Raw genomic sequence first — 18,351 nt, forward strand, 5'->3', positions numbered from 1 at the left:
CTCACTAATGGGCGAGAAGTGTGTGTCTTGATTTCGTCCCTCTTTTGGGCTATATGTGGAAAAAGCATAGCTGTTAGGCAATGAATGTCTCTCGTCTGATGTCTGACTTACTTCTTTGCCCTTCCTCAAAGGATTGCAAGGTCGAAGCCTGTTTTCCTGCTTTCATGAGGGTCAAGCTAGTCCCCGGGAAACCGGAAGAGGATGTGCGAACCTTCTCATCCTGCGTGATTGCGGGCTGGATGGACGATATCGGTGGTGAGGAACTTGAAGACTCAGGTGATTTCTCCCGGGGATTGAGATGTCTCGGGTCAACGAAGACACCTCAACTTGTCTCCAAGAGAGATGATGACATAAAAATCATGCTCAATAGGATCCCGCTGAGGCCCAGAGAGAAACTCCTTTTCCCTAACGTTAATGATCTGCTTCAGAGTGGACCCCCGTTTGGATCCCTTTTTCCTCCACCAAGTGATCAAAAACTCCTCCCTGACCGATTTTGGTCATGCTGATTCCTTGGCTCTTTTCGTCTTTTTCTGTCATTTGGAAAGACCTGCTTTCAGGAGATTCACCACCGAAAGAACTCAAGGTGAGTGAATGATGGCGGTTCTCCCTTGTCTCTGGTGACACTTAGACAAGTGAAAATGGAGCCCAAGAGGCAGTCGGGTTTTGTGGAAAAGCTGAGACGTGTCCCCTGCTTTGAGCTTGACCTGACCTATTGACCAAGTGGCGGTGATATGCACGGGTGGATAGTTAGGAAGCACAGGAACCTAGAAGAATTTCCACTTGAGTAATTTTTGATCGTCCGGTTCCCAGTCGGGTATGTCTACGGAATTTGAGAATATTTTCAACTCTCAACTCTTTACGGGATGGGAGTGTGTAGCAGCTCTACTGGAGAAACCAGAGAGACTTGCCCTAGTTGAAAGCCTGTGTCAGTTGCGACTGGACTCTTAGGATCTCCAGGGCGTCTTTCCCAGACATCTTGGTATTGGATGAAGACTGGAGTAGCCTGATACCTCGCTGTAGCATTCAAGAAAAGGCAGCAGCACCACTACCTGAGTCAAAAAGCTAATGCCAGGCTCAATACCATTCGGTACGTGGGTCGCGAGCGTCATGACTAGTTTCAGGTTCATACCACAGGAGGTCAGGATCTGCTGACAGCCTAATCAGGCAATGCAGGCATAACTGCTGCCTTCCACATGTGGAAAGATCATTTTCTTGACAGATCTTTGGAATCTTGTAGAGATTCCATAGAACTCCTTTTCCGTGTGCCCCACGGGATCCTCTGATGCTTGATATACGGGAGGAGATGTGTTCCCTCTCTGGGGATTATTGGGGCCTGAGGTAGATTCGATTGTGTCTCTCCATGGCTCAGTGGTGAAACGAAAGCGTTGAAGGACTGTGGCAATTTTAACAAGTGTTGGCAGAATTCTTGGAAAGCTATTCTTTTCCAAATGTCCTCCAGCTGATTTGAAGATCCCCCGGTGCTGGGGACTCTTGGGTGCCATTTCCCGGGAGTCCGCACACATTGGACAGTGCCCGTGGACGCATAGTTGGCTGCCTTCAACACATCAGTCAGGCTTAAGCAATGGCAAAGGCTCCTTTTGCCTGGGTCCTCCTGTAAATTTGTGCTACATCCAGAGACCTCTCTGCCTTCTTCTGAATATTGCATGATTCTCTCCTTCTGTCATGGGTCAGCAGACTCCCCAGTGGGTTGCAAATGGCTCTCTTGATTTTGTCCATGTGTTCGCGAATGTCTGGCTGAAAGCCTAGCCTTAGGGAAGTGAGTTTCTCTTCTGGGATCTCTGTCTTACTGATTTCCCCTTTTCAAAGGGTTAGTGAGGTCGATGTGTCTTGTCCTGCTTTCATGGGGGTCAAGCCAACTGCCCGGGAAACTGGAAGATGATGTGTGAACGCTCTCATCCACTGTCCTTCCTGGGTGGAAGGAAGACATTTGTGGTAAGCATCTTCAGGTCTCAGGGGATTTTTCCTGGGGAGTGATATGGCTGGGGTCAATGATGACATAATCTGTCTGGAAGAGAGACGATGACCTAAAAATCATGCTCAGAGAGGTTATGCTGAGGCCCTGTGGGAAAGTCCTTTGGCCCAGCCTTACAGATCTTCTTTAGAGCGGACTCCCATTTTGATTTCTTTCACCTGCACCAAGTAATCCAAAAGACCTGGGTGGCCGATTTTGGTCAGGTTGATTCCTTGGCTCTTTTCCTCTTTTTGTGTCCTTTAGCAAAACCTGCCTCCGAGGAGTTCACCGTTGCGAGGACAAAAGGTGAGGGATTTCCCGTGATTTGCCCTGGCCCCATCTGACACTTAGGCAAGTGAGGATACACCACAAAAGGCAGTAGGGTTTGCTGACAAGGCTGAGGCATGTCCCCTGGTGTGTGCTTGACCTTGCCTGGTTGACTAAGTGGCGGTGACGTGCGTGGGTGGATACTTAGGAATCAGAGAATCCTGAAACATGTGCGCTGGAGTCATCTGCGATAGCCTGGGTCCAAGTCCGATACGGCCTACCGAAATGGGAGAAACGGCCAACTAGAACAATGTATTTTCCCAAGATATTTATGAGATGTGAATGGCTCAGAGCTCTACAGGAGACTGGTCAACTTGCTGTAATTGAAAGCGTTTGTCAGTTGCGGCTGGACTCGCAGGATTTGCAGGTCGCTTTTCCCGTGAATCTTGAAATTGGATGAGCGACTCAGTAGTCTGATAGCTGGCTCCAGCTTTCAAGTAAAGGTAGCTGCACAGATAACTGCGTAGAAAATCTAAAGTCAGGGTCGATGCCAGGTGTGAAGGGGACACGAGGGTCAGGAGCACTTTCAGGTTGATGCCACAGGAGGTCATGTTTCCCTGGAGCTCTAGACAGTGAAAGCAGGCGTAAGTGCTGCCTTGCACATGTGCAAAGATCCCTGTTCCTACAGAGTTGGTTGGAATCCTGTAGAGGTTCCATAAGACTCCTGCTCTCTTTGTGCCAAGGAATCCTCTGATGGTTGATAAACAGGAGGAGATGTGTTCCCTGTGTTCCCATTCTTTGGGAATGAGGTGGCCTTGACTGTGTCTCTCCATGGCACAAGGGTGAAATCAAACTCTGGAAATGCCTAGTTGATTTGGGGGCCAAATTCTTGGTGAAAGCACTCTTCCGAGTGTCCCACAGCTCATTTGAAGATCCCCAGTTTTGGGAACCCTTGGATGTCATTTCCTGGAAGTGCTCGTGCACGGATCCGTGCCTGTGGACACAGATTCGACTTCCTCGTAGACATTAGCCGGGGCTGATCAAATGAATAGCCTGTTCTTGGCTGGGACTTCCTGAGTACTTTTCTCCATTCGGAGTCCTCTATGCCTTGTCTTGATCTGGCACGCGTCTGCCTTTCTGTCAAGGGTCAGCAGTCTCACTAATGGGCGAGAAGTGTGTGTCTTGATTTCGTCCCTCTTTTGGGCTATATGTGGAAAAAGCATAGCTGTTAGGCAATGAATGTCTCTCGTCTGATGTCTGACTTACTTCTTTGCCCTTCCTCAAAGGATTGCAAGGTCGAAGCCTGTTTTCCTGCTTTCATGAGGGTCAAGCTAGTCCCCGGGAAACCGGAAGAGGATGTGCGAACCTTCTCATCCTGCGTGATTGCGGGCTGGATGGACGATATCGGTGGTGAGGAACTTGAAGACTCAGGTGATTTCTCCCGGGGATTGAGATGTCTCGGGTCAACGAAGACACCTCAACTTGTCTCCAAGAGAGATGATGACATAAAAATCATGCTCAATAGGATCCCGCTGAGGCCCAGAGAGAAACTCCTTTTCCCTAACGTTAATGATCTGCTTCAGAGTGGACCCCCGTTTGGATCCCTTTTTCCTCCACCAAGTGATCAAAAACTCCTCCCTGACCGATTTTGGTCATGCTGATTCCTTGGCTCTTTTCGTCTTTTTCTGTCATTTGGAAAGACCTGCTTTCAGGAGATTCACCACCGAAAGAACTCAAGGTGAGTGAATGATGGCGGTTCTCCCTTGTCTCTGGTGACACTTAGACAAGTGAAAATGGAGCCCAAGAGGCAGTCGGGTTTTGTGGAAAAGCTGAGACGTGTCCCCTGCTTTGAGCTTGACCTGACCTATTGACCAAGTGGCGGTGATATGCACGGGTGGATAGTTAGGAAGCACAGGAACCTAGAAGAATTTCCACTTGAGTAATTTTTGATCGTCCGGTTCCCAGTCGGGTATGTCTACGGAATTTGAGAATATTTTCAACTCTCAACTCTTTACGGGATGGGAGTGTGTAGCAGCTCTACTGGAGAAACCAGAGAGACTTGCCCTAGTTGAAAGCCTGTGTCAGTTGCGACTGGACTCTTAGGATCTCCAGGGCGTCTTTCCCAGACATCTTGGTATTGGATGAAGACTGGAGTAGCCTGATACCTCGCTGTAGCATTCAAGAAAAGGCAGCAGCACCACTACCTGAGTCAAAAAGCTAATGCCAGGCTCAATACCATTCGGTACGTGGGTCGCGAGCGTCATGACTAGTTTCAGGTTCATACCACAGGAGGTCAGGATCTGCTGACAGCCTAATCAGGCAATGCAGGCATAACTGCTGCCTTCCACATGTGGAAAGATCATTTTCTTGACAGATCTTTGGAATCTTGTAGAGATTCCATAGAACTCCTTTTCCGTGTGCCCCACGGGATCCTCTGATGCTTGATATACGGGAGGAGATGTGTTCCCTCTCTGGGGATTATTGGGGCCTGAGGTAGATTCGATTGTGTCTCTCCATGGCTCAGTGGTGAAACGAAAGCGTTGAAGGACTGTGGCAATTTTAACAAGTGTTGGCAGAATTCTTGGAAAGCTATTCTTTTCCAAATGTCCTCCAGCTGATTTGAAGATCCCCCGGTGCTGGGGACTCTTGGGTGCCATTTCCCGGGAGTCCGCACACATTGGACAGTGCCCGTGGACGCATAGTTGGCTGCCTTCAACACATCAGTCAGGCTTAAGCAATGGCAAAGGCTCCTTTTGCCTGGGTCCTCCTGTAAATTTGTGCTACATCCAGAGACCTCTCTGCCTTCTTCTGAATATTGCATGATTCTCTCCTTCTGTCATGGGTCAGCAGACTCCCCAGTGGGTTGCAAATGGCTCTCTTGATTTTGTCCATGTGTTCGCGAATGTCTGGCTGAAAGCCTAGCCTTAGGGAAGTGAGTTTCTCTTCTGGGATCTCTGTCTTACTGATTTCCCCTTTTCAAAGGGTTAGTGAGGTCGATGTGTCTTGTCCTGCTTTCATGGGGGTCAAGCCAACTGCCCGGGAAACTGGAAGATGATGTGTGAACGCTCTCATCCACTGTCCTTCCTGGGTGGAAGGAAGACATTTGTGGTAAGCATCTTCAGGTCTCAGGGGATTTTTCCTGGGGAGTGATATGGCTGGGGTCAATGATGACATAATCTGTCTGGAAGAGAGACGATGACCTAAAAATCATGCTCAGAGAGGTTATGCTGAGGCCCTGTGGGAAAGTCCTTTGGCCCAGCCTTACAGATCTTCTTTAGAGCGGACTCCCATTTTGATTTCTTTCACCTGCACCAAGTAATCCAAAAGACCTGGGTGGCCGATTTTGGTCAGGTTGATTCCTTGGCTCTTTTCCTCTTTTTGTGTCCTTTAGCAAAACCTGCCTCCGAGGAGTTCACCGTTGCGAGGACAAAAGGTGAGGGATTTCCCGTGATTTGCCCTGGCCCCATCTGACACTTAGGCAAGTGAGGATACACCACAAAAGGCAGTAGGGTTTGCTGACAAGGCTGAGGCATGTCCCCTGGTGTGTGCTTGACCTTGCCTGGTTGACTAAGTGGCGGTGACGTGCGTGGGTGGATACTTAGGAATCAGAGAATCCTGAAACATGTGCGCTGGAGTCATCTGCGATAGCCTGGGTCCAAGTCCGATACGGCCTACCGAAATGGGAGAAACGGCCAACTAGAACAATGTATTTTCCCAAGATATTTATGAGATGTGAATGGCTCAGAGCTCTACAGGAGACTGGTCAACTTGCTGTAATTGAAAGCGTGTGTCAGTTGCGGCTGGACTCGCAGGATTTGCAGGTCGCTTTTCCCGTGAATCTTGAAATTGGATGAGCGACTCAGTAGTCTGATAGCTGGCTCCAGCTTTCAAGTAAAGGTAGCTGCACAGATAACTGCGTAGAAAATCTAAAGTCAGGGTCGATGCCAGGTGTGAAGGGGACACGAGGGTCAGGAGCACTTTCAGGTTGATGCCACAGGAGGTCATGTTTCCCTGGAGCTCTAGACAGTGAAAGCAGGCGTAAGTGCTGCCTTGCACATGTGCAAAGATCCCTGTTCCTACAGAGTTGGTTGGAATCCTGTAGAGGTTCCATAAGACTCCTGCTCTCTTTGTGCCAAGGAATCCTCTGATGGTTGATAAACAGGAGGAGATGTGTTCCCTGTGTTCCCATTCTTTGGGAATGAGGTGGCCTTGACTGTGTCTCTCCATGGCACAAGGGTGAAATCAAACTCTGGAAATGCCTAGTTGATTTGGGGGCCAAATTCTTGGTGAAAGCACTCTTCCGAGTGTCCCACAGCTCATTTGAAGATCCCCAGTTTTGGGAACCCTTGGATGTCATTTCCTGGAAGTGCTCGTGCACGGATCCGTGCCTGTGGACACAGATTCGACTTCCTCGTAGACATTAGCCGGGGCTGATCAAATGAATAGCCTGTTCTTGGCTGGGACTTCCTGAGTACTTTTCTCCATTCGGAGTCCTCTATGCCTTGTCTTGATCTGGCACGCGTCTGCCTTTCTGTCAAGGGTCAGCAGTCTCACTAATGGGCGAGAAGTGTGTGTCTTGATTTCGTCCCTCTTTTGGGCTATATGGGGAAAAAGCATAGCTGTTAGGCAATGAATGTCTCTCGTCTGATGTCTGACTTACTTCTTTGCCCTTCCTCAAAGGATTGCAAGGTCGAAGCCTGTTTTCCTGCTTTCATGAGGGTCAAGCTAGTCCCCGGGAAACCGGAAGAGGATGTGCGAACCTTCTCATCCTGCGTGATTGCGGGCTGGATGGACGATATCGGTGGTGAGGAACTTGAAGACTCAGGTGATTTCTCCCGGGGATTGAGATGTCTCGGGTCAACGAAGACACCTCAACTTGTCTCCAAGAGAGATGATGACATAAAAATCATGCTCAATAGGATCCCGCTGAGGCCCAGAGAGAAACTCCTTTTCCCTAACGTTAATGATCTGCTTCAGAGTGGACCCCCGTTTGGATCCCTTTTTCCTCCACCAAGTGATCAAAAACTCCTCCCTGACCGATTTTGGTCATGCTGATTCCTTGGCTCTTTTCGTCTTTTTCTGTCATTTGGAAAGACCTGCTTTCAGGAGATTCACCACCGAAAGAACTCAAGGTGAGTGAATGATGGCGGTTCTCCCTTGTCTCTGGTGACACTTAGACAAGTGAAAATGGAGCCCAAGAGGCAGTCGGGTTTTGTGGAAAAGCTGAGACGTGTCCCCTGCTTTGAGCTTGACCTGACCTATTGACCAAGTGGCGGTGATATGCACGGGTGGATAGTTAGGAAGCACAGGAACCTAGAAGAATTTCCACTTGAGTAATTTTTGATCGTCCGGTTCCCAGTCGGGTATGTCTACGGAATTTGAGAATATTTTCAACTCTCAACTCTTTACGGGATGGGAGTGTGTAGCAGCTCTACTGGAGAAACCAGAGAGACTTGCCCTAGTTGAAAGCCTGTGTCAGTTGCGACTGGACTCTTAGGATCTCCAGGGCGTCTTTCCCAGACATCTTGGTATTGGATGAAGACTGGAGTAGCCTGATACCTCGCTGTAGCATTCAAGAAAAGGCAGCAGCACCACTATCTGAGTCAAAAAGCTAATGCCAGGCTCAATACCATTCGGTACGTGGGTCGCGAGCGTCATGACTAGTTTCAGGTTCATACCACAGGAGGTCAGGATCTGCTGACAGCCTAATCAGGCAATGCAGGCATAACTGCTGCCTTCCACATGTGGAAAGATCATTTTCTTGACAGATCTTTGGAATCTTGTAGAGATTCCATAGAACTCCTTTTCCGTGTGCCCCACGGGATCCTCTGATGCTTGATATACGGGAGGAGATGTGTTCCCTCTCTGGGGATTATTGGGGCCTGAGGTAGATTCGATTGTGTCTCTCCATGGCTCAGTGGTGAAACGAAAGCGTTGAAGGACTGTGGCAATTTTAACAAGTGTTGGCAGAATTCTTGGAAAGCTATTCTTTTCCAAATGTCCTCCAGCTGATTTGAAGATCCCCCGGTGCTGGGGACTCTTGGGTGCCATTTCCCGGGAGTCCGCACACATTGGACAGTGCCCGTGGACGCATAGTTGGCTGCCTTCAACACATCAGTCAGGCTTAAGCAATGGCAAAGGCTCCTTTTGCCTGGGTCCTCCTGTAAATTTGTGCTACATCCAGAGACCTCTCTGCCTTCTTCTGAATATTGCATGATTCTCTCCTTCTGTCATGGGTCAGCAGACTCCCCAGTGGGTTGCAAATGGCTCTCTTGATTTTGTCCATGTGTTCGCGAATGTCTGGCTGAAAGCCTAGCCTTAGGGAAGTGAGTTTCTCTTCTGGGATCTCTGTCTGACTGATTTCCCCTTTTCAAAGGGTTAGTGAGGTCGATGTCTCTTGTCCTGCTTTCATGGGGGTCAAGCCAACTGCCCGGGAAACTGGAAGATGATGTGTGAACGCTCTCATCCACTGTCCTTCCTGGGTGGAAGGAAGACATTTGTGGTAAGCATCTTCAGGTCTCAGGGGATTTTTCCTGGGGAGTGATATGGCTGGGGTCAATGATGACATAATCTGTCTGGAAGAGAGACGATGACCTAAAAATCATGCTCAGAGAGGTTATGCTGAGGCCCTGTGGGAAAGTCCTTTGGCCCAGCCTTACAGATCTTCTTTAGAGCGGACTCCCATTTTGATTTCTTTCACCTGCACCAAGTAATCCAAAAGACCTGGGTGGCCGATTTTGGTCAGGTTGATTCCTTGGCTCTTTTCCTCTTTTTGTGTCCTTTAGCAAAACCTGCCTCCGAGGAGTTCACCGTTGCGAGGACAAAAGGTGAGGGATTTCCCGTGATTTGCCCTGGCCCCATCTGACACTTAGGCAAGTGAGGATACACCACAAAAGGCAGTAGGGTTTGCTGACAAGGCTGAGGCATGTCCCCTGGTGTGTGCTTGACCTTGCCTGGTTGACTAAGTGGCGGTGACGTGCGTGGGTGGATACTTAGGAATCAGAGAATCCTGAAACATGTGCGCTGGAGTCATCTGCGATAGCCTGGGTCCAAGTCCGATACGGCCTACCGAAATGGGAGAAACGGCCAACTAGAACAATGTATTTTCCCAAGATATTTATGAGATGTGAATGGCTCAGAGCTCTACAGGAGACTGGTCAACTTGCTGTAATTGAAAGCGTGTGTCAGTTGCGGCTGGACTCGCAGGATTTGCAGGTCGCTTTTCCCGTGAATCTTGAAATTGGATGAGCGACTCAGTAGTCTGATAGCTGGCTCCAGCTTTCAAGTAAAGGTAGCTGCACAGATAACTGCGTAGAAAATCTAAAGTCAGGGTCGATGCCAGGTGTGAAGGGGACACGAGGGTCAGGAGCACTTTCAGGTTGATGCCACAGGAGGTCATGTTTCCCTGGAGCTCTAGACAGTGAAAGCAGGCGTAAGTGCTGCCTTGCACATGTGCAAAGATCCCTGTTCCTACAGAGTTGGTTGGAATCCTGTAGAGGTTCCATAAGACTCCTGCTCTCTTTGTGCCAAGGAATCCTCTGATGGTTGATAAACAGGAGGAGATGTGTTCCCTGTGTTCCCATTCTTTGGGAATGAGGTGGCCTTGACTGTGTCTCTCCATGGCACAAGGGTGAAATCAAACTCTGGAAATGCCTAGTTGATTTGGGGGCCAAATTCTTGGTGAAAGCACTCTTCCGAGTGTCCCACAGCTCATTTGAAGATCCCCAGTTTTGGGAACCCTTGGATGTCATTTCCTGGAAGTGCTCGTGCACGGATCCGTGCCTGTGGACACAGATTCGACTTCCTCGTAGACATTAGCCGGGGCTGATCAAATGAATAGCCTGTTCTTGGCTGGGACTTCCTGAGTACTTTTCTCCATTCGGAGTCCTCTATGCCTTGTCTTGATCTGGCACGCGTCTGCCTTTCTGTCAAGGGTCAGCAGTCTCACTAATGGGCGAGAAGTGTGTGTCTTGATTTCGTCCCTCTTTTGGGCTATATGTGGAAAAAGCATAGCTGTTAGGCAATGAATGTCTCTCGTCTGATGTCTGACTTACTTCTTTGCCCTTCCTCAAAGGATTGCAAGGTCGAAGCCTGTTTTCCTGCTTTCATGAGGGTCAAGCTAGTCCCCGGGAAACCGGAAGAGGATGTGCGAACCTTCTCATCCTGCGTGATTGCGGGCTGGATGGACGATATCGGTGGTGAGGAACTTGAAGACTCAGGTGATTTCTCCCGGGGATTGAGATGTCTCGGGTCAACGAAGACACCTCAACTTGTCTCCAAGAGAGATGATGACATAAAAATCATGCTCAATAGGATCCCGCTGAGGCCCAGAGAGAAACTCCTTTTCCCTAACGTTAATGATCTGCTTCAGAGTGGACCCCCGTTTGGATCCCTTTTTCCTCCACCAAGTGATCAAAAACTCCTCCCTGACCGATTTTGGTCATGCTGATTCCTTGGCTCTTTTCGTCTTTTTCTGTCATTTGGAAAGACCTGCTTTCAGGAGATTCACCACCGAAAGAACTCAAGGTGAGTGAATGATGGCGGTTCTCCCTTGTCTCTGGTGACACTTAGACAAGTGAAAATGGAGCCCAAGAGGCAGTCGGGTTTTGTGGAAAAGCTGAGACGTGTCCCCTGCTTTGAGCTTGACCTGACCTATTGACCAAGTGGCGGTGATATGCACGGGTGGATAGTTAGGAAGCACAGGAACCTAGAAGAATTTCCACTTGAGTAATTTTTGATCGTCCGGTTCCCAGTCGGGTATGTCTACGGAATTTGAGAATATTTTCAACTCTCAACTCTTTACGGGATGGGAGTGTGTAGCAGCTCTACTGGAGAAACCAGAGAGACTTGCCCTAGTTGAAAGCCTGTGTCAGTTGCGACTGGACTCTTAGGATCTCCAGGGCGTCTTTCCCAGACATCTTGGTATTGGATGAAGACTGGAGTAGCCTGATACCTCGCTGTAGCATTCAAGAAAAGGCAGCAGCACCACTATCTGAGTCAAAAAGCTAATGCCAGGCTCAATACCATTCGGTACGTGGGTCGCGAGCGTCATGACTAGTTTCAGGTTCATACCACAGGAGGTCAGGATCTGCTGACAGCCTAATCAGGCAATGCAGGCATAACTGCTGCCTTCCACATGTGGAAAGATCATTTTCTTGACAGATCTTTGGAATCTTGTAGAGATTCCATAGAACTCCTTTTCCGTGTGCCCCACGGGATCCTCTGATGCTTGATATACGGGAGGAGATGTGTTCCCTCTCTGGGGATTATTGGGGCCTGAGGTAGATTCGATTGTGTCTCTCCATGGCTCAGTGGTGAAACGAAAGCGTTGAAGGACTGTGGCAATTTTAACAAGTGTTGGCAGAATTCTTGGAAAGCTATTCTTTTCCAAATGTCCTCCAGCTGATTTGAAGATCCCCCGGTGCTGGGGACTCTTGGGTGCCATTTCCCGGGAGTCCGCACACATTGGACAGTGCCCGTGGACGCATAGTTGGCTGCCTTCAACACATCAGTCAGGCTTAAGCAATGGCAAAGGCTCCTTTTGCCTGGGTCCTCCTGTAAATTTGTGCTACATCCAGAGACCTCTCTGCCTTCTTCTGAATATTGCATGATTCTCTCCTTCTGTCATGGGTCAGCAGACTCCCCAGTGGGTTGCAAATGGCTCTCTTGATTTTGTCCATGTGTTCGCGAATGTCTGGCTGAAAGCCTAGCCTTAGGGAAGTGAGTTTCTCTTCTGGGATCTCTGTCTGACTGATTTCCCCTTTTCAAAGGGTTAGTGAGGTCGATGTCTCTTGTCCTGCTTTCATGGGGGTCAAGCCAACTGCCCGGGAAACTGGAAGATGATGTGTGAACGCTCTCATCCACTGTCCTTCCTGGGTGGAAGGAAGACATTTGTGGTAAGCATCTTCAGGTCTCAGGGGATTTTTCCTGGGGAGTGATATGGCTGGGGTCAATGATGACATAATCTGTCTGGAAGAGAGACGATGACCTAAAAATCATGCTCAGAGAGGTTATGCTGAGGCCCTGTGGGAAAGTCCTTTGGCCCAGCCTTACAGATCTTCTTTAGAGCGGACTCCCATTTTGATTTCTTTCACCTGCACCAAGTAATCCAAAAGACCTGGGTGGCCGATTTTGGTCAGGTTGATTCCTTGGCTCTTTTCCTCTTTTTGTGTCCTTTAGCAAAACCTGCCTCCGAGGAGTTCACCGTTGCGAGGACAAAAGGTGAGGGATTTCCCGTGATTTGCCCTGGCCCCATCTGACACTTAGGCAAGTGAGGATACACCACAAAAGGCAGTAGGGTTTGCTGACAAGGCTGAGGCATGTCCCCTGGTGTGTGCTTGACCTTGCCTGGTTGACTAAGTGGCGGTGACGTGCGTGGGTGGATACTTAGCAATCAGAGAATCCTGAAACATGTGCGCTGGAGTCATCTGCGATAGCCTGGGTCCAAGTCCGATACGGCCTACCGAAATGGGAGAAACGGCCAACTAGAACAATGTATTTTCCCAAGATATTTATGAGATGTGAATGGCTCAGAGCTCTACAGGAGACTGGTCAACTTGCTGTAATTGAAAGCGTGTGTCAGTTGCGGCTGGACTCGCAGGATTTGCAGGTCGCTTTTCCCGTGAATCTTGAAATTGGATGAGCGACTCAGTAGTCTGATAGCTGGCTCCAGCTTTCAAGTAAAGGTAGCTGCACAGATAACTGCGTAGAAAATCTAAAGTCAGGGTCGATGCCAGGTGTGAAGGGGACACGAGGGTCAGGAGCACTTTCAGGTTGATGCCACAGGAGGTCATGTTTCCCTGGAGCTCTAGACAGTGAAAGCAGGCGTAAGTGCTGCCTTGCACATGTGCAAAGATCCCTGTTCCTACAGAGTTGGTTGGAATCCTGTAGAGGTTCCATAAGACTCCTGCTCTCTTTGTGCCAAGGAATCCTCTGATGGTTGATAAACAGGAGGAGATGTGTTCCCTGTGTTCCCATTCTTTGGGAATGAGGTGGCCTTGACTGTGTCTCTCCATGGCACAAGGGTGAAATCAAACTCTGGAAATGCCTAGTTGGTTTTGGGGCCAAATTCTTGGTGAAAGCACTCTTCCGAGTGTCCCACAGCTCATTTGAAGATCCCCAGTTTTGGGAACCCTTGGATGTCATTTCCTGGAAGTGCTCGTGCACGGATCCGTGCCTGTGGACACAGATTCGACTTCCTCGTAGACATTAGCCGGGGCTGATCAAATGAATAGCCTGTTCTTGGCTGGGACTTCCTGAGTACTTTTCTCCATTCGGAGTCCTCTATGCCTTGTCTTGATCTGGCACGCGTCTGCCTTTCTGTCAAGGGTCAGCAGTCTCACTAATGGGCGAGAAGTGTGTGTCTTGATTTCGTCCCTCTTTTGGGCTATATGTGGAAAAAGCATAGCTGTTAGGCAATGAATGTCTCTCGTCTGATGTCTGACTTACTTCTTTGCCCTTCCTCAAAGGATTGCAAGGTCGAAGCCTGTTTTCCTGCTTTCATGAGGGTCAAGCTAGTCCCCGGGAAACCGGAAGAGGATGTGCGAACCTTCTCATCCTGCGTGATTGCGGGCTGGATGGACGATATCGGTGGTGAGGAACTTGAAGACTCAGGTGATTTCTCCCGGGGATTGAGATGTCTCGGGTCAACGAAGACACCTCAACTTGTCTCCAAGAGAGATGATGACATAAAAATCATGCTCAATAGGATCCCGCTGAGGCCCAGAGAGAAACTCCTTTTCCCTAACGTTAATGATCTGCTTCAGAGTGGACCCCCGTTTGGATCCCTTTTTCCTCCACCAAGTGATCAAAAACTCCTCCCTGACCGATTTTGGTCATGCTGATTCCTTGGCTCTTTTCGTCTTTTTCTGTCATTTGGAAAGACCTGCTTTCAGGAGATTCACCACCGAAAGAACTCAAGGTGAGTGAATGATGGCGGTTCTCCCTTGTCTCTGGTGACACTTAGACAAGTGAAAATGGAGCCCAAGAGGCAGTCGGGTTTTGTGGAAAAGCTGAGACGTGTCCCCTGCTTTGAGCTTGACCTGACCTATTGACCAAGTGGCGGTGATATGCACGGGTGGATAGTTAGGAAGCACAGGAACCTAGAAGAATTTCCACTTGAGTAATTTTTGATCGTCCGGTTCCCAGTCGGGTATGTCTACGGAATTTGAGAATATTTTCAACTCTCAACTCTTTACGGGATGGGAGTGTGTAGCAGCTCTACTGGAGAAACCAGAGAGACTTGCCCTAGTTGAAAGCCTGTGTCAGTTGCGACTGGACTCTTAGGATCTCCAGGGCGTCTTTCCCAGACATCTTGGTATTGGATGAAGACTGGAGTAGCCTGATACCTCGCTGTAGCATTCAAGAAAAGGCAGCAGCACCACTATCTGAGTCAAAAAGCTAATGCCAGGCTCAATACCATTCGGTACGTGGGTCGCGAGCGTCATGACTAGTTTCAGGTTCATACCACAGGAGGTCAGGATCTGCTGACAGCCTAATCAGGCAATGCAGGCATAACTGCTGCCTTCCACATGTGGAAAGATCATTTTCTTGACAGATCTTTGGAATCTTGTAGAGATTCCATAGAACTCCTTTTCCGTGTGCCCCACGGGATCCTCTGATGCTTGATATACGGGAGGAGATGTGTTCCCTCTCTGGGGATTATTGGGGCCTGAGGTAGATTCGATTGTGTCTCTCCATGGCTCAGTGGTGAAACGAAAGCGTTGAAGGACTGTGGCAATTTTAACAAGTGTTGGCAGAATTCTTGGAAAGCTATTCTTTTCCAAATGTCCTCCAGCTGATTTGAAGATCCCCCGGTGCTGGGGACTCTTGGGTGCCATTTCCCGGGAGTCCGCACACATTGGACAGTGCCCGTGGACGCATAGTTGGCTGCCTTCAACACATCAGTCAGGCTTAAGCAATGGCAAAGGCTCCTTTTGCCTGGGTCCTCCTGTAAATTTGTGCTACATCCAGAGACCTCTCTGCCTTCTTCTGAATATTGCATGATTCTCTCCTTCTGTCATGGGTCAGCAGACTCCCCAGTGGGTTGCAAATGGCTCTCTTGATTTTGTCCATGTGTTCGCGAATGTCTGGCTGAAAGCCTAGCCTTAGGGAAGTGAGTTTCTCTTCTGGGATCTCTGTCTTACTGATTTCCCCTTTTCAAAGGGTTAGTGAGGTCGATGTCTCTTGTCCTGCTTTCATGGGGGTCAAGCCAACTGCCCGGGAAACTGGAAGATGATGTGTGAACGCTCTCATCCACTGTCCTTCCTGGGTGGAAGGAAGACATTTGTGGTAAGCATCTTCAGGTCTCAGGGGATTTTTCCTGGGGAGTGATATGGCTGGGGTCAATGATGACATAATCTGTCTGGAAGAGAGACGATGACCTAAAAATCATGCTCAGAGAGGTTATGCTGAGGCCCTGTGGGAAAGTCCTTTGGCCCAGCCTTACAGATCTTCTTTAGAGCGGACTCCCATTTTGATTTCTTTCACCTGCACCAAGTAATCCAAAAGACCTGGGTGGCCGATTTTGGTCAGGTTGATTCCTTGGCTCTTTTCCTCTTTTTGTGTCCTTTAGCAAAACCTGCCTCCGAGGAGTTCACCGTTGCGAGGACAAAAGGTGAGGGATTTCCCGTGATTTGCCCTGGCCCCATCTGACACTTAGGCAAGTGAGGATACACCACAAAAGGCAGTAGGGTTTGCTGACAAGGCTGAGGCATGTCCCCTGGTGTGTGCTTGACCTTGCCTGGTTGACTAAGTGGCGGTGACGTGCGTGGGTGGATACTTAGCAATCAGAGAATCCTGAAACATGTGCGCTGGAGTCATCTGCGATAGCCTGGGTCCAAGTCCGATACGGCCTACCGAAATGGGAGAAACGGCCAACTAGAACAATGTATTTTCCCAAGATATTTATGAGATGTGAATGGCTCAGAGCTCTACAGGAGACTGGTCAACTTGCTGTAATTGAAAGCGTGTGTCAGTTGCGGCTGGACTCGCAGGATTTGCAGGTCGCTTTTCCCGTGAATCTTGAAATTGGATGAGCGACTCAGTCGTCTGATAGCTGGCTCCAGCTTTCAAGTAAAGGTAGCTGCACAGATAACTGCGTAGAAAATCTAAAGTCAGGGTCGATGCCAGGTGTGAAGGGGACACGAGGGTCAGGAGCACTTTCAGGTTGATGCCACAGGAGGTCATGTTTCCCTGGAGCTCTAGACAGTGAAAGCAGGCGTAAGTGCTGCCTTGCACATGTGCAAAGATCCCTGTTCCTACAGAGTTGGTTGGAATCCTGTAGAGGTTCCATAAGACTCCTGCTCTCTTTGTGCCAAGGAATCCTCTGATGGTTGATAAACAGGAGGAGATGTGTTCCCTGTGTTCCCATTCTTTGGGAATGAGGTGGCCTTGACTGTGTCTCTCCATGGCACAAGGGTGAAATCAAACTCTGGAAATGCCTAGTTGGTTTTGGGGCCAAATTCTTGGTGAAAGCACTCTTCCGAGTGTCCCACAGCTCATTTGAAGATCCCCAGTTTTGGGAACCCTTGGATGTCATTTCCTGGAAGTGCTCGTGCACGGATCCGTGCCTGTGGACACAGATTCGACTTCCTCGTAGACATTAGCCGGGGCTGATCAAATGAATAGCCTGTTCTTGGCTGGGACTTCCTGAGTACTTTTCTCCATTCGGAGTCCTCTATGCCTTGTCTTGATCTGGCACGCGTCTGCCTTTCTGTCAAGGGTCAGCAGTCTCACTAATGGGCGAGAAGTGTGTGTCTTGATTTCGTCCCTCTTTTGGGCTATATGTGGAAAAAGCATAGCTGTTAGGCAATGAATGTCTCTCGTCTGATGTCTGACTTACTTCTTTGCCCTTCCTCAAAGGATTGCAAGGTCGAAGCCTGTTTTCCTGCTTTCATGAGGGTCAAGCTAGTCCCCGGGAAACCGGAAGAGGATGTGCGAACCTTCTCATCCTGCGTGATTGCGGGCTGGATGGACGATATCGGTGGTGAGGAACTTGAAGACTCAGGTGATTTCTCCCGGGGATTGAGATGTCTCGGGTCAACGAAGACACCTCAACTTGTCTCCAAGAGAGATGATGACATAAAAATCATGCTCAATAGGATCCCGCTGAGGCCCAGAGAGAAACTCCTTTTCCCTAACGTTAATGATCTGCTTCAGAGTGGACCCCCGTTTGGATCCCTTTTTCCTCCACCAAGTGATCAAAAACTCCTCCCTGACCGATTTTGGTCATGCTGATTCCTTGGCTCTTTTCGTCTTTTTCTGTCATTTGGAAAGACCTGCTTTCAGGAGATTCACCACCGAAAGAACTCAAGGTGAGTGAATGATGGCGGTTCTCCCTTGTCTCTGGTGACACTTAGACAAGTGAAAATGGAGCCCAAGAGGCAGTCGGGTTTTGTGGAAAAGCTGAGACGTGTCCCCTGCTTTGAGCTTGACCTGACCTATTGACCAAGTGGCGGTGATATGCACGGGTGGATAGTTAGGAAGCACAGGAACCTAGAAGAATTTCCACTTGAGTAATTTTTGATCGTCCGGTTCCCAGTCGGGTATGTCTACGGAATTTGAGAATATTTTCAACTCTCAACTCTTTACGGGATGGGAGTGTGTAGCAGCTCTACTGGAGAAACCAGAGAGACTTGCCCTAGTTGAAAGCCTGTGTCAGTTGCGACTGGACTCTTAGGATCTCCAGGGCGTCTTTCCCAGACATCTTGGTATTGGATGAAGACTGGAGTAGCCTGATACCTCGCTGTAGCATTCAAGAAAAGGCAGCAGCACCACTATCTGAGTCAAAAAGCTAATGCCAGGCTCAATACCATTCGGTACGTGGGTCGCGAGCGTCATGACTAGTTTCAGGTTCATACCACAGGAGGTCAGGATCTGCTGACAGCCTAATCAGGCAATGCAGGCATAACTGCTGCCTTCCACATGTGGAAAGATCATTTTCTTGACAGATCTTTGGAATCTTGTAGAGATTCCATAGAACTCCTTTTCCGTGTGCCCCACGGGATCCTCTGATGCTTGATATACGGGAGGAGATGTGTTCCCTCTCTGGGGATTATTGGGGCCTGAGGTAGATTCGATTGTGTCTCTCCATGGCTCAGTGGTGAAACGAA

General features: G+C 49.1%; 11 non-coding genes across 11 annotated transcripts; all 11 read left to right on the top strand.

Annotated features, from left to right (window-relative positions):
* The first annotated feature begins 305 nt into the window (after positions 1-305).
* On the top strand, positions 306-386 carry LOC126057408 (small nucleolar RNA SNORD115). Its single transcript, XR_007512498.1, has one exon. It is a non-coding gene; the product is annotated as a small nucleolar RNA SNORD115 (small nucleolar RNA).
* Positions 387-2,003: 1,617 nt separating this feature from the next.
* Positions 2,004-2,081, top strand: LOC126057912 (small nucleolar RNA SNORD115). The gene has a single exon (XR_007512986.1). It is a non-coding gene; the product is annotated as a small nucleolar RNA SNORD115 (small nucleolar RNA).
* A 1,618-nt stretch (positions 2,082-3,699) lies between these two features.
* Positions 3,700-3,780, top strand: LOC126057417 (small nucleolar RNA SNORD115). Its single transcript, XR_007512506.1, has one exon. It is a non-coding gene; the product is annotated as a small nucleolar RNA SNORD115 (small nucleolar RNA).
* A 1,617-nt stretch (positions 3,781-5,397) lies between these two features.
* Positions 5,398-5,475, top strand: LOC126057913 (small nucleolar RNA SNORD115). The gene has a single exon (XR_007512987.1). It is a non-coding gene; the product is annotated as a small nucleolar RNA SNORD115 (small nucleolar RNA).
* Positions 5,476-7,093: 1,618 nt separating this feature from the next.
* LOC126057419 (small nucleolar RNA SNORD115) lies at positions 7,094-7,174 on the top strand. Its single transcript, XR_007512508.1, has one exon. It is a non-coding gene; the product is annotated as a small nucleolar RNA SNORD115 (small nucleolar RNA).
* Positions 7,175-8,791: 1,617 nt separating this feature from the next.
* On the top strand, positions 8,792-8,869 carry LOC126057914 (small nucleolar RNA SNORD115). The gene has a single exon (XR_007512988.1). It is a non-coding gene; the product is annotated as a small nucleolar RNA SNORD115 (small nucleolar RNA).
* Positions 8,870-10,487: 1,618 nt separating this feature from the next.
* Positions 10,488-10,568, top strand: LOC126057420 (small nucleolar RNA SNORD115). The gene has a single exon (XR_007512509.1). It is a non-coding gene; the product is annotated as a small nucleolar RNA SNORD115 (small nucleolar RNA).
* A 1,617-nt stretch (positions 10,569-12,185) lies between these two features.
* LOC126057916 (small nucleolar RNA SNORD115) lies at positions 12,186-12,263 on the top strand. The gene has a single exon (XR_007512989.1). It is a non-coding gene; the product is annotated as a small nucleolar RNA SNORD115 (small nucleolar RNA).
* A 1,618-nt stretch (positions 12,264-13,881) lies between these two features.
* On the top strand, positions 13,882-13,962 carry LOC126057421 (small nucleolar RNA SNORD115). The gene has a single exon (XR_007512510.1). It is a non-coding gene; the product is annotated as a small nucleolar RNA SNORD115 (small nucleolar RNA).
* A 1,617-nt stretch (positions 13,963-15,579) lies between these two features.
* LOC126057917 (small nucleolar RNA SNORD115) lies at positions 15,580-15,657 on the top strand. The gene has a single exon (XR_007512990.1). It is a non-coding gene; the product is annotated as a small nucleolar RNA SNORD115 (small nucleolar RNA).
* Positions 15,658-17,275: 1,618 nt separating this feature from the next.
* Positions 17,276-17,356, top strand: LOC126057422 (small nucleolar RNA SNORD115). The gene has a single exon (XR_007512511.1). It is a non-coding gene; the product is annotated as a small nucleolar RNA SNORD115 (small nucleolar RNA).
* Positions 17,357-18,351: the final 995 nt, after the last annotated feature.

Source organism: Elephas maximus, chromosome 13 (assembly GCF_024166365.1).
Source record: "Elephas maximus indicus isolate mEleMax1 chromosome 13, mEleMax1 primary haplotype, whole genome shotgun sequence".
NCBI classification, from domain to species: domain Eukaryota; kingdom Metazoa; phylum Chordata; class Mammalia; order Proboscidea; family Elephantidae; genus Elephas; species Elephas maximus.